The sequence below is a fragment of the Copadichromis virginalis genome, linkage group LG18 (genome assembly GCF_057382275.1).
Source record: "Copadichromis virginalis isolate Kocher_CV1m ecotype Utaka linkage group LG18, C_Virginalis_male_GT1.1, whole genome shotgun sequence".
Lineage (NCBI taxonomy): Eukaryota > Metazoa > Chordata > Actinopteri > Cichliformes > Cichlidae > Copadichromis > Copadichromis virginalis.
Window position 1 is genome coordinate 38,304,876 of NC_140635.1, and position 6,805 is coordinate 38,311,680.

A 6,805-nucleotide genomic window follows, 5' to 3' on the forward strand; every position below is an offset into this window, starting at 1 on the left:
TTGTCAATACGACATGTACTTTTAATTTGGGAAGAATTTGTTTCGGCCTGACATTTCTGTTCATTTTAAGCAGCAAAAGTGAGGTGCATGTCTGTGTCGTGTGTATGGAGCCATTGGGTGCGTCTATCTCCTTCAAAACCGTTCAACTTAGAAAAACCATTCAAACACCATTAGATTCCTCTTCTTTTGGACATGACTGCTTCTACTTTTCTCATTTTTAACATTTATATTTTTAATTTTATTCAACTTTTTTCAACAAAAATTTCCCATGCATTTCAATGGAGAGACCCTTCAAATTCTCATTCAACTTACTCCTCTTTAAACTGTATCTACTTCCACATACATTGACGTAGAGCCACCATTCAAACTTTAAAACGAAGACAAGACATTCAACTATTCAACTTGTATTTATCTTTTCAATATCTATTATACTTTTTCTTCAGTTCCAGTTTAAGTTTCATGATGTTTTTTCACCCGTTTCAGAGTTTATAATGGGTGTGTATGGGACGGAATGTTGGGGCTAGAGTGAGGCAGCTCAACTGCTAGAGTGAGAGGAGCAAAAAAATTAATCTTAAAATCTTTTTTAAAACTGCTGCTGTGTCCGCAGCGTTTGCTCTACAGGTATGATTTTACCCTCAAAACGTAGCCATCGCTGTCCTCTTTCATCCAATGTGTTTACTATTGTACTAGGTGTTATGGTTCTTTCATAAATGTCACCAATGCACAGCCTCCTCCCTCCAACTCTTCCATAGACTAATGTTAAAATGGCTCAGAAGGTTCGTTTGAAAATCAGAAGAGCATGGTGTCTTTCCACTGTCACCACGTCCATATAATAAGCTCCACAGGCATGAAAACTGAGAATTAGGTAGACTAGACATTGCTGTCGCTCACGGTGAAAGAATTTTGTCAATACGACTTTTACTTTTCATTTGGGAGCGATTTGTTTCGGCCTGACTTTTCTGTTCATTTTAAGCAGCAAAAGTGAGGTGCATGTCTCTGTACGTGTGTATGGAGCCCTTGGGTGCAGTCACTATAGCAACCAGGCTCACACCTGCCTGCTTAACGAGCTCTGTCTCTCACTCTGCCAAGATTAAATCAAAAATGTGTGTTACATCTAAGCAGTTGTAGTAAGATTAACTTTTTCAATAGGTACAATAAGACAGGTTTGACAGGCTTTTGCCACAGATTAACAGTATGTCAGTAGTTAATATAGGCTAACTGAATAGAGCCCTGAATTATTGCCCTGTTAAATTCAAGTTGATTGTGTATTGGTGGACTTGTCTTCTCCACACAGGTTTTTCATACCTCGGCAGTTTTAGTCAGTTGATGACTTTAAAATAATCTTTTCTGACTGGATAATTAAAGCTCACAGCATCTACCTGTCTGTAGTGTATTTTCCCACATTTTAAATAATCGAATCTCATTTAATGTCTCTGTTTTTAGTCTGTATAGTTTATCTCCCCACGAATACGCTCAAAGTAGTCTTAAAATAAAATCCATAAAACAGTTCAAGATGACATACTTTTTATTTGCTAATTTAATGCCAGTTGCCCTCTTTCCTGAGTATAAGCGAATGAGTGACATAAAGAGAAAAAGTACCAATTTGTATGCTGGTGAGTCTTGTGTATTTTTTTCTCTGTCTCTCTATGACAGAGAAATATATATGCTCATTATTGATGTTCAAACTGATGCTCAAATTTCCAAGCACCACCTGAACGCCTCATCAGTCTTTAACTAATCACTGCACCAACTGCCGTCATTCCGCTTTGCTCTCTGCTGTGGTAAGTACAATACACTCAGTACAGCACTGTTTTAATTTTATGATGGTAAAAATACATGTTTGACATTTAAACTCACATATCAAGTCTTTTTAAAGTTCAACAGAGTTCACAGAATAAAGAAAGCAAAAAAAGAATAACCTTTGCTACCATTTATATAGGTTTATGACTTTTGCTGTTAGCAGCAGTGCTAACGCTAGCTTCAATGCTAATGCTAGCTATAGTGCTAACACTAGCCTTAGCAGTTGTTAACTGACAAAAAGAATATTCTTGTGATATTCCTGTGATATTTATTGGCGGTCAGTGAGACAAAAGTAACAAATGAGATTTATTATTGCCATTGTGCCTCAGTTTTAACAGTAAGAGTACTTCATGACTTTTGCTGTTAGTAGCAGTGCTAATGCTAGCTTCGATGCTAATGCTAGCATCAATGCTAACGCTAGCTATAGTGCCAACACTAGCCTTAGCAGTTTTTAACTGACAAAAAGAATATTCCTGTGATATTCCTGTGATATTTATTGGCGGTCAGTGAGACAAAAGTAACAAATGAGCTTTATTATTGCCATTGTGCCTCAGTTTTAACAGTAAGAGTGCTAGTTCTACCAGCAGTGCTAACGCTAGCAGGAATGCTAGCGTTAGCAGCGATGCTAAGGCTAGTAACAGTCTAACAGTAGCCTTATATAAGTACTTAAATAAATACTTCAGTTAATTAGTTTGAATTATAAAATGGCTGCTGTATCAGCTGGTGTGCTATATTACTCTATAATTACCCTGCTGACTATAAGTTCAGTGTATCATGTCGTGTGGGCTTTGTTTTTTTGTTAGTCTGATAACACTGTACAGACAACTAACATGTTATTTCTTGTCTTACACTTTCAGGAACTTGACTCACATCTGTGCTTTGCCTGGTAGGTGTGCACATACTGTTAGAGAAGTACACCAAATTTTTAAAAAAAGAGTCTGACTAATATAAGCTTTAAAGTGATGGGTTCAAACTTTGTGCTAGACCTTTTAAACACATTTTTATAATAAATACACATAAGTTCAGCTTAACAATTGGGCTAAAATATTTTTTTCGTACATTTTTGCACATTACATGTGATTAGTTAACAATTCACTCAATCATATTTGTATTTAAAAATATTATTGCTGAATTTAATTAAATATTTATTCTTTTTAAAAGTGCCAAATTGTGCAACTTTTTGCACATGGCAGCCGACAACAGTTTAGCTTGAATATTTGTTTTGCCCTTTTTCAGTAGTCACAATTAGTTCATACAATTACCATGTGATATCATTTTATTAAAATTATTTTTTTTTCTTGTTTTTTGTTCACAGTGTGCAGAAGAAGAACAAGGACCAGATCTCCAGTCTTCTATCTCACATCCCAACCCCCCAACCCCTCTATCTTCTGTCCTACTCCACCTGTTGTCTCTGCCTTCTTTCCATCTGTATTTCACCCTGTGGTTTGTGAGAAATTTTGCCAAACCAAGAATCTTATTGCGGTTTGATTTAAAGCCGTGTCTCTCCTGCTCTGTCTGTTCTCTCTGCTAAATTTTCTCTCTACCTGTTTTTCACTCTTTGGCTTGCTGCTGAAAAATGCACAAGCCAATAAAACAATAAAGAGTGCATATTTTGCCTCAACCTGAGAACAAACTGAACAAACAAAGAAAACTCTGCGGTTTGATTTAAAGCCGTGTCTCTCCTGCTCTGTCTGTTCTCTCTGCTAAATTTTCTCTCTACCTGTTTTTCACTCTTGGCTTGCTGCTGAAAAATGCCAAGCCATTAAAGCAATAAAGAGTGCATATTGCCTCTACCTGAGAACAAACTGAACAAATAAAGAAAATTCTAATTCACGGTTTGATTGTGATTTCCCAGCCGTGTTTCTCCTGCTCTGTCTGTTCTCTCTTCTAAATTTTCTCTCTACCTGTTTTTCACTTTGCGCTTGCTGCTAAGTTGTGCCAAGCCAATAAAGAGAGTGCATATTATTCTCTCGACTGACAAACTGTCAAACAAACAAAGACATCTGTTCCTGAGAAATAAAAACTGAAATATAAAGACAAAGAAAACATCTCCTGCTCTGTGCCACTCTTATTTTATAAACATATTTTCTAAAGACTAAGAGAAACACTTGTGTAAAAATGCCAAGGAAGCAGAAAAAGTCACAAGCTGCAAAACAACGCTGGAAGAAGTTCCATGAGTTTCATGAAGTACCAACATGTGAACAAGCTGAGTGTGATTTTCCTCAGAGCTCTGCAGAAGACTTTGTGTCTGCAAAGACCAATGCTGATGGTGTCAAACAGGCAGGTCAACATGTTCCTGCACATGTACAACAGGTATCCTATGCAGATGCTGTAAAGATTGGATTGCAGCATGAATTTAATGATCATCAGGTAAACCATAGAGACCAACCTGAGGTGTCAAGTGCCCCACAGGTGGGTTATGCTGATATTGTAAAAAGAGGCCGTCACAGTGATGTGGCAGGACCATCTCATGCAGAAAGAGTGAACTTTGAAAACCAGCCCTCTGTTACACATATCTGTGCATCTCGCAGCCAGGCTCATCCTAAATATGGAGACTCCAGAAACAAGCAGTGCACATGTAACTCACTCACATTTCTTGCATTCCTTCATGAGAATGAAAACCTGACTACAGCTGGCCTTAATCTGGTCTTGGATAAAGGTGATGTGATGTACAAAGAGGCCAAGAAAAGATTTCCTAAAAATATTCATTTGGCAACCGATGAGCTGCCAGACAAAGTTGATGCTCGTAGGTCTATATATCATGTTGACATGACACAGCCTTCCCGGTATGGGACATTTGAAGAACCTCCAGAGGAGGCAGTAGATACCTTTCTGAGCTTAGAAGCAGGACTGAGCTGCCTGTTGTCAGATGTGCAGTATGCCTTACTGATTATGAGTGGATTGTGTATCGCAGTGTTCAGATCCACATCAGGCAAATATGGTTTCTTTGATCCACACTCCAGAACACCCAGTGGTCTTCCTCTACCACTATGGTCATGTAATCGTGGTACAGCAGTGATGCTGAAATTCACAGTCCTGAGTGACATGATTAAGAGGCTCCAAGATTCTTATGAAATGATGGAGATATCACCCTCTTGTAACTATGAACTGAAGCCTGTGCAGTTTTACAGTGTGCGCACAGTCAATCTGAGTGATACTATCACAGACACAGTCTGCAGACCAACAGCCGCCACTGCTGTGGCACCTACTCACTCTGATACAACTGTTGATGAAGCAAACCCCTCTACTCCAAGGAGAAACACAACCACTGATCTTACTGAGATCTCTCCAATGTCTGTTTGTACACCACTGGTGAAACAACAAGAAGTCTACATTACTGAGTTCACATCATATGAAGCTCATGAGAATGAATTTACTAATATACCAACTGAAGACCAATCCAGTCAATTTAATTTCCTTTTATCAAATGATGCTTTTTCATGTCAATCAAATGCTGCAATAAAAAATGGTGCTGCCTGTGATCTTTCTGATGAAGTTTTTCAGAAAATCTGTAAACTGACAAAAGTTAATAAACATCAAAGGCGAAAAATGAAAAGACGATTAATGGCATCAGAGAAAACCAGAAATCAAAGAAAAGAAAATCAAAAAAGGAAAGAACGACAAAAGTATGCTTCAAACAAAGAATACCAAGAAAAGAAAAAATCTTGCACAAGCGAGGCATATAAAAAGAACCCTGAAGTTAAACGGAAGCAACAACAGTATATGAAAAGACGTTACTGTGAGAATGATGAATTCAGGCAGAAAAAACAACAATATATTAAAAGACGTTATTATGACAATGCTGAATTTAGACACAAACAAAAAGAATATATTAAGAGACATTTTTCTGAAAATGCTAAAGTTAGACAGAAACAACAACAATATGTTAAAAGACGTTATAATGAAAATGCTGAATTTAGACAAAAACAAAAAAACTATATAACTAAAAGGTATCAAGAAAACCCTGAATTCAGAGAGAGACAGAGATCTCGAGTGACTCAGCGTTATGCACATGACAATGCATTCAGAGAGAGACACAGACAACTAATGAAACAACTAATGCGAGACAGGTATCAAAGTAATCTTGCATTCAGGATTATGCACAACATGAGATGTGCAATGAAAATAAAAAGGAAATACAGATGGGTGAACAGACAAACCCAAGAGAGTGACAACAGTGTGATCAACGAGGCCATATCTGTGTTCAAATCACAAATCAAAGTTGGACCATCATACCCATGTACTGTATGCTTCAAGGCTTCATTTCCAAACCAAGTACGACCCTGCAGAAGGTCAAATTATGTCAAAAACCCACATGTGGTTGCAACATGTTTGACAGGAAAGTATGTTCATGTTTGTGATGAAAACTGCAGAAATGAGCAGTGCAAAGTGCCTGATGAGAGAAAGAGAGAGTGGATTTGTCACACCTGCCACGATCATCTTAAAAATGGATCCATGCCAGCACTTGCTGTTGCCAATAAACTGAATCTTGCTGATATTCCACCTGAACTGTCTGATCTCAACATACTGGAGAGACATCTCATAGCCAAGTGCATACCATTTGCCAAGATCATTCCTCTTCCCAAAGGCAGACAAAGAGCAATTAGAGGAAATGTGGTCTGTGTCCCATCCGAGGTACAGGAAACTGTTGAAGCATTGCCTCGATTGAGAATTAATTCTCAGGTCATGAGAGTAAAACTGAAGAGACGCTTGTCTTACAAAGGTCATCAGCTGTTTCAGACTGTAAGCTGGTCTAAACTTGTGCAAGCACTGCATAAACTCAAGCAGATTCACCCACAGTATAAGGATGTGAGCATCAGAGATGATGCTGAGCTGTGTGATCCAACACTTCCTGATGAAGATGATGATGATGATGAAAACATGAATGAGGACGATTATGATGAGGCTGATTTAATGGAAATTGACAGCTGTGAGAAAAATGCACTGAGTGAAGCACAAAATAAAAATGAACAGGACATTGACACGTTACCCTGTGATGGTGAAC

At 38.0% G+C, this 6,805-nt stretch overlaps 1 long non-coding RNA gene across 2 annotated transcripts; it reads left to right on the forward strand.

Moving 5' to 3' along the window:
- The first annotated feature begins 1,083 nt into the window (after positions 1-1,083).
- LOC146688600 (uncharacterized) lies at positions 1,084-3,623 on the forward strand. 2 transcript variants are annotated; one of them, XR_014916492.1, is made up of 4 exons: positions 1,084-1,613; positions 1,706-1,781; positions 2,658-2,686; positions 3,116-3,623. It is a non-coding gene; the product is annotated as an uncharacterized LOC146688600 (long non-coding RNA). The 2 variants fall into 2 exon arrangements; XR_014916491.1 differs by lacking the exon at positions 1,084-1,613 and having other exon boundaries at positions 1,652-1,781.
- The last annotated feature ends 3,182 nt before the right edge of the window (positions 3,624-6,805 follow it).